The following is a 12,530-nucleotide window of genomic DNA, read 5'->3' as shown; positions in this document are numbered from 1 at the left end:
TCTAGCTGACACACCAGATATCATGGCACGTCTACGAAACTCATTACCAGTCATGTCTTAACTGATGACTTGGGGAACCAACATATCTAGAGGTTGGGAACACATAAATATATCAATATTAGAAGATATCTTTCTCCTGATGCATGGTGTTAAATGTCCATGGTGTCTTCTCCACAGAAAAGGCAGTAGTCGCCATAGAGCTCAGCCCCACCTATTTAATCTGCCCCAAAACTGTTTAGGAAAATGAACCTTGATACAGCTGGAAGGCTGTCAGCACAGTTTACTCACAGCTATTTGCTCCCTTACCACTAAATGGGGTTCTCTCTCTACTTCTCTTCACTGTAATGCATTGAATAATTATGTTTCTAATTTAGTGTCTTGTGAACACCTGAGGGCTGAAATTAAATGTATTTTTTAATGTCTCAGAAATATGCACAGGTTGGTGGACAATTTTTCATGTTTTTTCTTTTTACTATTGCTATTTTCCAAGATTTTCATTGACATTATTTGCTGATTGTACTTCGAGGCCTGATTTTAACACCATTATGCAGCCAGGACAGGTGCTATGACAAGTCCAGGGAAGATTTTCCTGTAAGTGATCTCAGTGCTGCACCAGATGATATCATCTCAGCAGCACGGATGCCACAGTGTGAGACCTTTAACAGTCTAGACGCTATCGATGCTATATGTAAACCTTCAACATCTACACATACGTTGCCAACTCTTCATCACCCAGGTACTGCGGGGTTAGGAAACTTCAGAAAATGGAAGAATTCAACCCCTATGACTTTGGCTGATATCACTAGAGATAATACTGCTGCTTCCAAACTAACCGTCACTACAGCAGGTCCAGCTCAGCTGTCTAGGCAGCACCTCCCCCATTCCTTCTTTTTCCAGAGTAACATATTAGCTCCCATAGCAGGGCAAATGAATGAAGCCAGCTCAGCTCTAGAACAAGGACAGCCATCCTTGCACAGGCCTCCAGCAGAGCCAATGAGCCCCACAGCAGCCGGCAGTGAGAGGCACGAACACCTGAGTGGTTGCCAAAATCGCAGCTAGATTCTAGCAAAGTTTGGTTGGTTGGCCCCAGCACTGCATAAACATGGCTGTTGTCATTCTAGAGAGACACTGGCTCTGGACGCAATCTAGTCATGTGTATATTTATCCCTACTTTTCCACTAATAAACTTTACAAGAATAGCAAAGAAAGAATAGAGGGGCCTTGGAACACAGGACTTGGAACACTGGGTAATCTAGCAAGGGAGAGTTGTGAGTTGGCAGTAAACGAAGAGCTTCAAGGTGCAACATTTTGAGGGGGATTCATTGGGTAATAGCGAAAGACCAAAATTTCAGGTGTGATTTCACTGAAGACAAAAATATAATTTGAAAGGAAAAGAAAAAAAGGGAATGGAAGTAGATATGCTGACCTGCAAAAAATACAAAGGAGAGAGTGTGAGAAGAGTACAGAGGGGCCTTATCTTCTCATATCAATCTTAGATCTTCTCTCTGCTTGCCAGAAGATATGAAAAGGTTAAAGTGCCGCTATCAAGGAAGAAACATTTTGTGCATTTGCTTCTCATCCTGCTTCTCTGCTATCAAATATCCTATTTGATTTGTTGTTGCTAATTCCTTAAAGTGTAATTATTTGACTTTATTTTGTACTTTGTCATTTCTGTTCAATTCTCAGAAACGTAGTTTATGACTGGCAGTTGAATGTTACACAACTTTCTGGCCTAAATTACAATTTGAGCAAAATCTGCCTTTGGGGAAAATTCTTCACCACAGAATGAAAGAAAAAGAATGATATTCACCATAATTTGTCACTGGACTGTTACAGAGTTCAACAAAATAAATGCACTCTATACTAAGTATTTGAACTAGTTGCTGGGTAATTCAAAAAATAGGGATATTATAGGCATTTTTTAAACAGAGTCTAACATTCTTCAATTTAGTCAGGTTTTCAAATGTTTCTGTTCTGCAAACTGAATAGCTGAACAGGAAAGAGAGTCTTGCAGATGGAAGGCACAGATACAGCTACAGAAGAGATATAAAAAAATAATTTATTTGATTCATAGTCTCTTGCTACTTCTTTGTCTTCTTGTAGCTTGAGAAATGCTTGGCTGAGTGAAGTTCTATAGTTCTTTATTTTGGAGAAATACTTATTTTGTTTTAATAAATCAGGGCTTTCCTGTCTCCTCCATAAATCAGGGAAGTGAAGAAATCCTATTACTTTTCTTCCATGTACAGCCAGATGATGGAGTCTCTACTTGGCTGAGTGTTGTGACTAAAGTCAACAGTATTATCAATGAAAAAGTTGCTCTTTGAGATGAGCCCAAAGACCAGTTCTCTTCTGCAGCCAAGTACATGTGCACTCAGTGTCACACAGCATAAACCAGGAGAGGCTGGGATCGCTGCTCTCAGCCAAAGCTGTAGAGGCCAGGGGGAAGATATTCACTGGGGTAAGAACACTAACCAGCTTCTGTGTGATTAGGTGTTAACCTCTGTGCTTGTTCCTTCTGCTGCCAGACATGAACGAAACCTAGCCCCCGGAGCTCCATTTTTCTGTTTCTGTCTCTGTTTTCACAAGAGGAAATATAAAATGCTGTGCACTTCAGCTGACCTTAACTTTGTGAGATACTGAATGTATCCTTGTGCCATTCACCCCATTCTGTTGTAATCTTAATGCAATTTGTTAGAGAAAATAGAGCCTTCTTTCCACTACCTACCTGCACAGCTGGCACTAGCATTGGATGGGGAATACTCTAACCACAAATCAGAGCAGATATAACTATCCAGCCTTTCCCCTGGTGAACAGTTCTGTGTCTCCATCAGAAGCAATCTCTTCATAAAATTAAATCCACTTTGTTCAGCCACTGAGACAAGCGCTCTCCAAAGCCAAATAGATGTTGGTGCTAGACTCTGACATCTTACTGCTGTTCTCTTTCTTTTACAGTTTCAGAGTCGAAGTTCAGATGATTTTTCTCTTAAGTACTATATGATCATAATGCACATAAGGGTTGGTCAGAAGATTGGGTAAGTAGATCTACAGCAGCACTTACCACCTGCACTTAGCCAGACTTGACTTTCAAGACTACAGTAAGCAAGAAGATCAGGATGAAGGAAGCAAAACAGAAGACTGAAGAGGCAGAGGCAGGGTTGAAGGTAGCCCCAAGGTACCCCCCGCCCAGGCTGCAGAACGGATTGGGGTGGAGGTTTGCTGTGGAGATATGAGGAGAGACATGAGAAGAGGAAGCCAAGATGATATCTAGGCTCCAAAAGGGCCAGCACCTCGTCTGTCCTTTTCAGTCACGTCCACACAGCTCTCTCTGCCAGCCTCTGTTGCCAGGGTTAGAGAAAGGGTGTGGGGCAGAGACCAGGTTTCTGCAGGATTTTGAGTAACCTGTGGAGCTAACTGCAGGCTTCTGCTCAGAAGTGACTGGTCATTCCTCTCTTGCAGACTCCCTGTGGCCACCTTACCCCAACCCCCACTCCATGAGACTAGGAGAAACTCAAACCTGAGCTCTGGGCTCTTTCCAGCCACCCTCATGTTACTACTTCTTCCTGGTCAGCTTTGTCCTGAGAAGCTGGATTCTGCTACACATCCTCTCCCAAAGGCCAACCTCTGCCCTCCCAGAGCACTCTAGGGTTAAGATTAGCTGTACCCAGACAATAAATTCCTCAGATGAGAACTCTTTTTGCAGCCCTCAGCTTCCTTTGGTAGCTGCCTGACAGCCCCACCTCACTATCACTCTGTTCCTTGTCTTTTTCTCTTACTCTAACCCAAGCTCTAACCCTGTCACAGCCCCTGCCTAGCTCCTCCCACAGTGGTAAGTAGCTCTGTGATTTTCTCTACCTGAATCTGGAACCTAAAACCCTATATCTAGCGTGACCCTTCAGCCAGGTGCCTAGCCTGACTACCTCAAAAGAGAATTGATTTTGCAGATCTCAGTTTCGGTCGCTAAATTAAAGCTTTCTCATTCCTTATACTTACACCCAGGCAAGCTTCCCAGTTCTTTCCCATCTGAAACTTCCTCAGGAGAGAAGGAAGGGTAAAAATTAAACTTCAGGTAAGAACAAGGCATTTCATTGCTGCTTGCTCGATTTTACAACATTTCTTCTACTCTAAAGTCAAGGATTCTGGGAATAGAAGAGAAGAAGGCAAAATGCTAGAACAGAGAGTACATGGCAAAAATAAATCGCGGCCTTTCATGACGTTATTATCAGAGCTGCAAAACAGTGCTCTAGAGATGCTGCAGGCCAGATCCTCAGCTGCTGCAACCTGAGCAAGTCCTGTACCCAGCAGAGCTGTGGAGACCGGGGCGAGCTGCCCACCCAGCCTGTCCTTCTGGCGCCCAGTTGGCATGGTGCAGTTCTGCATGGCAGTGGTCAGCACGAATTACACAAGTGCAAAAGCAAGTGTTCGCAGTATTTCTTTTCACACATGGAATTGGATCAAGATTTAGTTTTAGATGGACTCAGTCCACAAATACCAGTGAAAAAAAGTCAATGACGTATATCACCAGGTTGATAAATGGTTTTGCACTGTGCACACCGGTAGTACATAAAGAAGCCCAATCCTTCAATTTTATACAGACATGAGTAGCCTTTATTTTGCCTGAGTAAAGGTAACATAATTCTCCAAAGACATTTGTGAAGATTCTTAGGACTGAGCCCTTTAGTAGAAGAATCTGTGCCATAACAAAATATTATAGTATGTTAGCTTTTTGGTTCTGTGCACCACTATCTTGCAAGAGCTCAGAATTAATTGACTGGTATTGGCTACACACTTTAATACTGAATTGCAGAATTAGATTGTTAAGAATTTTGTTATCTCTTGTGATTTAAGCTGCTAGACAAAAATCATGGATACATAAGGTTGGAAGAAACATAAAGGTCCTATCTCCTTTGAGAAAGAACCAACTCTGTGTAGCATATTCCTGAAAAAAGTTTGTCTGTCTTGTTCTTCTAAAACTTTGATGATAGGAATTCTTTAAGAAACCTCTTCAAATGCTGAGATATACTGAGAAAATTATGATCTCTTGCTGCAAATCAGTTCTCATTTTACATTTTGTTGGTGTGGAGAAGACTTGATTTTGTCTGCAAGTCTTCTACACAGGTAAAGAATGCTATCAGGTCATTGCTCAGTTTCCTTTTTTTCTAGATTAAATAAATTTCATCACTCCTTTTCCTCTTCTCTAGTCATTTTTGCTTTATTTTTTTCTTATGGTATTCCAAACTGGGCACAAACCTTAGTAATTAGTGCTGAGTAGTGCCGAGTAATTATCCTTATATTCACCAGAATTACTTTTGTTCAGCTTATGGGGCAGTAAAGTTGTTGTAGGGGTGAATTCTTTTTCAGCAGCATTATACTACTGACTCATCTTCAGTTCATGACTGACTGACTGTAGGACCCAGACACCCAGACCCTTGCCTCCAGTACCACTGCCTAGCCAGCTATTCTCCACTTTGCACCTCTGCATTTGACTTCTTCCCTCTAAGAGGAGTCCTTTGCATTCTTTATTGAATTTGATCTTATTGATTTCAGAGCATTTCACCAGTGTAGCAAGATTATTTTAAATTCTAATCCTGTTCGCCAAAGTGCTCACAAACCCTTCCATCTTGATGTCATCCACAAATTTTACTCTCTATACAAATCATTACTCTCATCCAAGTCATTAATGAAAGCATTGAATAAAACTGACCCCAGACAGACCCCTGTGGGACCTCACTTACAACATTCCCCTGGTTTGACAGTGAATCATTGATAATTACTCTGGACAAGTGGCATTTCAACCACTTGTGCACCTACCAGACTGCAGAGAGATTTTAGCCTGGCCTCATTTTTTTTAAGTTCAGCACATAACATCACGTGGGACTACATCAAAAGCTTTTAAAAAGCCTTACTCACATCTGATGCTTACCATATACCAGCTAGGTCAGGGATGCCCAATGTACACAGCTTATGGACTGTATCCTCCACGTTAGTGCATGTAGCCCATACCCAACTGCCAGGCATCTGCCTTACCTACGTAGGCAGCAAATTCCTTGTCCTAACAACACAGCAGCAGGGCTTCAGCTGACCGTCTTCCTCCAGATATGGTCAGAGGGTAGGGAGGGATTCACCTGTATGCAGGATCTTTGTAGCACTTGCCCAGTAAATCCAGCACCCACAGAAAGGGATGGACTTCTGCAGACATGAAGTGTTTTGTGGGTACAAAGTTTCCATAACAGAAGGGGAAAGCGAGGCACCTCCTGCACGCCTCCCAGAGACATCATGTCACCAGCAGCAATAGGAGTAGGTGCCTATGGCACTAGACTGTTCGTTTTAAGAGATTAGATCCATTTTACGGGATTTGTTCTTCAAAAATTTTTGTGGCCTGACTGCATTCTACATGTTTAGGAACAAACTGTATTTGTTTTAAAATGTTTCTCAGTGACAATCATAACCTGACTCCCCTGAAAGTCCCTATTTTCTTAATTTTCTCCTTTTTAATGACAGGTACTATGTTTATCCACTGGGATTTTTCTTCTAGCAGCTGTCAAAGATTATTGCTAGCACTTCTAAGACTGCTCCAGTGCTTTAAATTTGCTAGTACAGAGCTCAGCAGGCCTGGTTGATTTCAATGTATCTACATTTCTTAAATGTTTTAAATGTATTCTGTCCTTGATTTTGGACTTTTCTACACACCTGTTAAAATGAAGCATGCTAAGTTTCTGGGTACCAGCACCTTGTCTGTGACTGAAAACCACTGAATATGTCAATCTTGGTGTCACCTGCTTTTCTTCTCGCTCCCCTCTAAGCAGCAGACCTTCCTTCAGCCTTCCCCCATTTCTAACATCCTTTTAAACTTGTCATTACAATTTGTCCCTTGTGACTCATTTTGTGCCTTTCTGCATCTTTCCTATTCAGGCACCCTTTGTCCCTGTATCCCTTTCTGTACAGTTGCTTTTGTGTGATCCCAGTGTTGTTTACTCTGTAAGGTGAATCTTGCAGTGCAGTAGGGTATTTCTATGGTGCCAGGGCTCATTGCAGTCACAAGGACAGAAGGGAGGTTGTGCAGTCACACAGCAGCTCCCTGTCACGCAACGTAGCATGTACACAACTGACAAAGCAGCTTTGGCTTCTTTAGATCCAACAGCAGATTATTTCATGGACGTTATCCTCTCAAGATTGTACAGCTTCATATTCACGTCCTGCACGTGCCCATGTTTGAAGTGCGGGACACTCTTGTTTCAAGTGTCTGCTCCCATAGAGAACCTTCCTTGTAGCTATTTTAAATGGTGGCTAAGGATAGACCTAGTCACCATAAGGATAGCTTCCATTTTCCCTTTGCAGATCTTAAAGCATTTACAAGGGACCCCACCCTCTCCTTTCGCAGGTGGAGGAACAGAAAGGAAAGGGCTGTGCCAAGGGCAACACAGTTCGGGCTGGGTTAGGAAGTGAAACCAGGTTTGCCAAATCCCCATCCCACATTCTTGCAGCAGCATCACATTACCTCCACAGATGAACCACTGACTTCCCTCAGTATGTGCAGAGGTCTTGATGATACGTGTTTAACACTACTTTCCATTTTAAAATGCTGCACACTATTTAGCTGTCTGGCACTGACAGCAGCAATGTGCTAATGAAATTAAAGTCTCTGTAAAGCCCTATATTGCTCCAAAGTATCATTACAATATCCAGCTTCCAAACTCTTTAAAGTTAAAGCTTTTGCATTTGCAAGATGTAGAGCACAACAGCACAGTAATACACCATACACTACATTAATGCAAATAACAGTCATAAACTTGCATATATCAGCTGACAATAATTGTGTAGCACAACGTTTTCACTCTCTCAAAAGATGACTGCAACTGCTAGAGTGTATTATTTATTGAAGATAAAAACTAAAGGGGAATTAAATCTTTTACCGTTGTAACTGGTGACCTTTACAGTTTCATCCTCTCAGACAACCTGAAATCTGATTGCTTGAATGAATGTAGTTTGGTGAAAAATCACTCTGCTTCCTCACAGTCTCCCATGGTATGCATTTGTCTGTCTTTCTAAAACAGCTGTGTTCCTCTCAGATTTCCTTCAAGTCCATTATTTTCTCTGGTAGACAGGCTGGATTCGTATAGTGAGGGTGCAAGCCTGTTGGTGCTCAGCTGAGAAGCAGTCACACAATGGCAGCATAAAACCAAGGGAAGGCAGACGTCTGCTGGTTTCACATCTCCTGGTTAGTGGCTAGTAACACTTGCCACTAAAAAGGTTTTAAACTCTTCTTGGAGTAGGGTAAGCAATACTCTCAGAAGGTGCCTTAGAAGTACTAGATGTGAATAGTCCCCTCATTCTGCAAGCAAATAAATGTCTGTTGCAATGTATTTCTGGTACAACATGACCTCTCTGGGACTGCCATCATATTCTGAATAAAACTCACGCAGCTACCACAAAGCTACTAATTTAGTAACAGACTTAATTCTACAATTCTAACTTCCAGGTCATTAAGAAAGCCCAGAGTTACACACGTAATCTGGTGCTAAACAATCAACACTGTTTCCTTCTGCTAAGGAGTGAATAAAATTATTAATGAAAAAATTACAATAACACAGTGTACAAAGTGTTTTGTTGTTCTCTGCCAGCACATTACCCACTGAAATTTTTTATTTCTGTATAGCAGAAATCCTATTTCTTTCTGTGACATCTCAGTGTTAAGTGCTGCATTTTTCCAGAGTGAAGTATGGACTTTATTCTCTATCCTGTAATGAGTCAAGGAAACCACTAACATACAGCGTCAGTATTTTTACTGTTATTACCTGTATTCTGGCATTTCCGACAAGTTAAAGATCACAGAAATGATGATGTGTCCAAAAGTCCAGTTTGGATAATGTACCCAAATGAAACAAATTCAGTTTATTATTTGATTCCACAGGCAATTAATCATACAAAACGATGTCTAGTTGGCACAGTGATAGATGAACTAGGGAAAGATTAGATTTGTTAACAGTGACATTAAGATCAGCACTGCCTAGTGTGATTCCTGCTCTCCTCACACTCTCTAGATGTAGGAGGTGTGATCTCTCATTCTTCAGGATGGGGGGGATGTCAAACTAGGAACCCCAGAAGCTGACACCAAATGGTGGGAGGGCTGCTTGGTCAAAATGTGTTATTATCATGTCTGACATCTCCATTGTTAAACACCATTTATGTTACCCCAAGAGGAAATCAGCTATGTATGGAAAACTTCAGAGGACTGTTACAGAGCTCATAGTTTCTAATGTTATTAAACGTAAAATGTAGGAAAGCCAGTAAAGGGTTTGTAAACTCCTTCATAAATTGCTGGCTGGAAAGAAGAGCTGGTCAATGCATGATAGGACAGCTTCCTTAGAAAGTGCGACAGAAAGAAGGGTCAGGAGTGCAGGAACTACTCTGAGCTTCAAACAAAACCACAGCTGGCCACACCTGAGACACTTCCCTTGTGCTGGAAGGGAACAAGACAAGCCACACAGTATAGGTGCAAATTAGACTCCTGTGTTTTTATGGATGAGACATCTTAAAAACTCAAGGTGAAAGATAATAAGGGCAGCTAAGGAAGAAACTATTGTTAAGTTTGCCCTAGAATTACATTTTACGTTTAAATGACTCCCAGTCATTCTCATTTTCTAGCCTTGTAATTAGGAGCTTGACCTTACATCTGGCAGGAATGAACCTTTAATTTGATTAATGTTTGTGCTTGACTAGTGTTGATGACAAGCCCAGGTGAAGCTAACAAACTTCAGAGTATTTTCTATCTTGTGAGATAATCTAAATGCATCCACATAAAGGGGCATGAAGAGGCAGCTTCTGAAGGAACTGCTCTCCAAGATATGTATAAAGGATCAGCAAATGGAGTATGTTACTTTGCAGGTACAAGAATTAATGAGGGGACAAGGGTTTTCAGGTGTTTGGTTGCAGAAACAAGCCTGCTCTGGTAGACACAGGCCAATGCCTGTCCTGCAAGGAACAGATGTCCGAAATACATCTCACAGTCACAGGTAACACTCAGATTGCCCCCTAACAACTCCATTTGAGTTTCTACCATCAGCATCTCCATGAGACTGGTTAAGAAGCGGGATTTTCACTTAGCAGAGCCTTCCACTTTTGGTTTTCATTTAGTTTTCATGCATTTCAAGCTAGCCCGACAAATGGTTTTCCTGCAAACTGGACATTTGAGGAAGACTTCACTTAGAATACGCTTCCTGATACGCTTAGAATAACCTTCCTGATGTGGCAGCAGCTCCATCAGGCAGACACAGTTGGCTGTCCCAAGACTACTAACAACACCTAGAGCAGCATGAAGCCCTGATGTCCTGTTCCTGTGATGCTCTGTCAGGAATCGAAGCACTTTCCTATGGGAATTCTGCCTTCTGTGTGATGATAGTTTGTTGAGAAGCAGCCTGCTAATTCTAGTCTCAATCCCCCTTGAAAACATTACCTCTCCTGCCATGCAAAGACCATCACAGACAGGTCTGTGACCTATAGAGTGGGGAGTCCTTTGGCCACTTATCCTTGGAAGGGCATGTTCTAGAGACTGAAAGATTATGGTTTATCATGGTGAAACTGCCTATAAACGCGAATAATTTAGTGTCATGTTAAAACAGTGATGAATTTAGCCCATAATTTCAAGAAAGGAAGCAACACTCTCTGTCAAAGCCTCAGAAGCTATAATTTATAGCAGCCCTCCCAGTTAGCAGCCCAGAGAGCTATGAACATCCTCAGCCCCATTAACGTCTTAACTGGATCTCTGCTTAGCATCATCTCCTAGTATATTCTCTTGTGAGCTGGAAACAGATTTTAAGGACAGGTTCTCCTGTGGTCTGATCTCCTTTATGTCACTCTTCCCTTTCAGTACTGTTACTGTCACTTAAACATCCCTGTTGAAACACAAGTCTTCCCTTACCGCGTTATTACAGTGACAGAATCCCTTGTTGCAGGTTCACTTATTTCATCCTCTGTGACACTGCCTTTCCCCCTTGTTTTCCTACTATACTCTGGTAATAATAATAAACTTCCATAACTGGTATCATCTGAAGACACACAGGCTTCCCTGCTGGCTTTCCATCACCCACCGTACCTAATTTCAAGCTCCCATTTCAACCTCCGTGTCCTCCATGACCTCACACCTTACTTCAGCTGTTTTGTCACCTCTTACACACTCCACCCCTGCCACGTTCCTGCTGCGTTTTACCAAGCCAGAGGGTACCATCAGGCCACTCTGTGGTATCTACTATGCCCAAATCACATTCTCATCCTCTTCTTGCCTCCCTTTCCCACTGCTTCAGCAGCACGAGGAGGCCAGTAACTGCAAAATGGTGTAACAGTGCATCAGTGTGAAAATCCAGCGTTGTCTGTGCAGTTCTGTGCTCAACCTCTCAGACTCTTTTTTAATGAGGATTATTAGATTTTTAAATATTTGCATGCAGTTGGATAGTGTAATGCCCTAGCTATCTAACAAGGCAAATTTGAGCCTCCAGCACGATCAAATCTCCCCCCTTTTCACTTTTCTGCTTTTCTCTAGTCAGAGCTGGGGTCTGATCATGTTGTTTCCAGAATAGTCAAAGCATCAGCCCTGATACAGGATTAGCAGCACCCCAAAAGCCTTCAGCCCTCCTGATGCCATATGATGAGCAGCATCCAGACCCTTAAGTGTTATCCAAGCTCAAGGTGAAGCATTGTAGCTAAAGTTACACATGCTGTTAATTGCTTTCATAAGCACAGGGGAAAATCCATGAAAGCTGAACAGAAAAAAACCCACCCAACTTCCACACTGTGTTGTCTTAAAGACTGTGCATTGCATTTCTAATGCAAAAAAAAAAAAAAAAAAAAAAAAAGAGTCTCACTTTCAGGTAATACATGATGGATGAAAGGAAACATGAGGCTGCTTCTCTGAAATGCGCTGAATTTTCTTCTCAGGTGCCTGTGCGTTAAGCCCGCGTGGTTAATCCCTGTGGTTTATCTGCCCAGAGCTGGGAAAAAAAGTGGGTCACAGAACTTTAGCACTAGAGACTATTCAATTCCTTCACCAAACGTAAATGTGCTAATTTCGCGAACCGCAGGATCAGCAGAAGCTTTTGTCGTTCGTCACCTTCTATAGCCGGGCTACCTATGGTGCGCGGGAGGCTCCTACGCGCCCAGCGCCCGCCCTGCTCCTCAGCAGCGAGCCATGCCGAGCCCAGCTAGTACACAGCCACTTACACCTGCAGCACCCCCGGGGGAGCCTTTAACCGTGCCTGAAATCACATGTTCTTTCCCCAATACGTCACTGCGCTGCCCGTGACGGTGCGAAAGTTGCGCCCTGCAGCTCAGGCGCCGGGCTGGGGGCACCGGCCGCGGGGGGCTCCCCCCGTGCAAGGGAACCCGAATCGGGAGAGCACCGGGCACAAGCCCCTCCGCTGCCCCGCGCTGCCCGGCCAGAGCACGCCCGCCCCGCCGCTGCGGCGTGGCCGGACCGATGGCCCCGTGTGTCCCAGTCCCCCCGCCCCCCCGGGCAGTGCGTTTCAAACCGGGCGGGTTTG

General features: G+C 43.1%; 1 long non-coding RNA gene across 1 annotated transcript; it reads right to left on the bottom strand.

Moving 5' to 3' along the window:
• Positions 1-7,859: 7,859 nt before the first annotated feature.
• Positions 7,860-12,279, bottom strand: LOC141933155 (uncharacterized). The gene is made up of 2 exons (XR_012626013.1): positions 11,856-12,279; positions 7,860-8,329 (listed from the first exon to the last, which is right to left on the bottom strand). It is a non-coding gene; the product is annotated as an uncharacterized LOC141933155 (long non-coding RNA).
• Between the last annotated feature and the right edge of the window lie 251 nt (positions 12,280-12,530).

This window comes from Strix aluco, chromosome 1 (assembly GCF_031877795.1).
Source record: "Strix aluco isolate bStrAlu1 chromosome 1, bStrAlu1.hap1, whole genome shotgun sequence".
Taxonomy (NCBI): domain Eukaryota; kingdom Metazoa; phylum Chordata; class Aves; order Strigiformes; family Strigidae; genus Strix; species Strix aluco.
The sequence above is the reverse complement of the archived record's forward strand: the minus strand, read 5'-3'. Positions and strand labels throughout refer to the sequence as shown.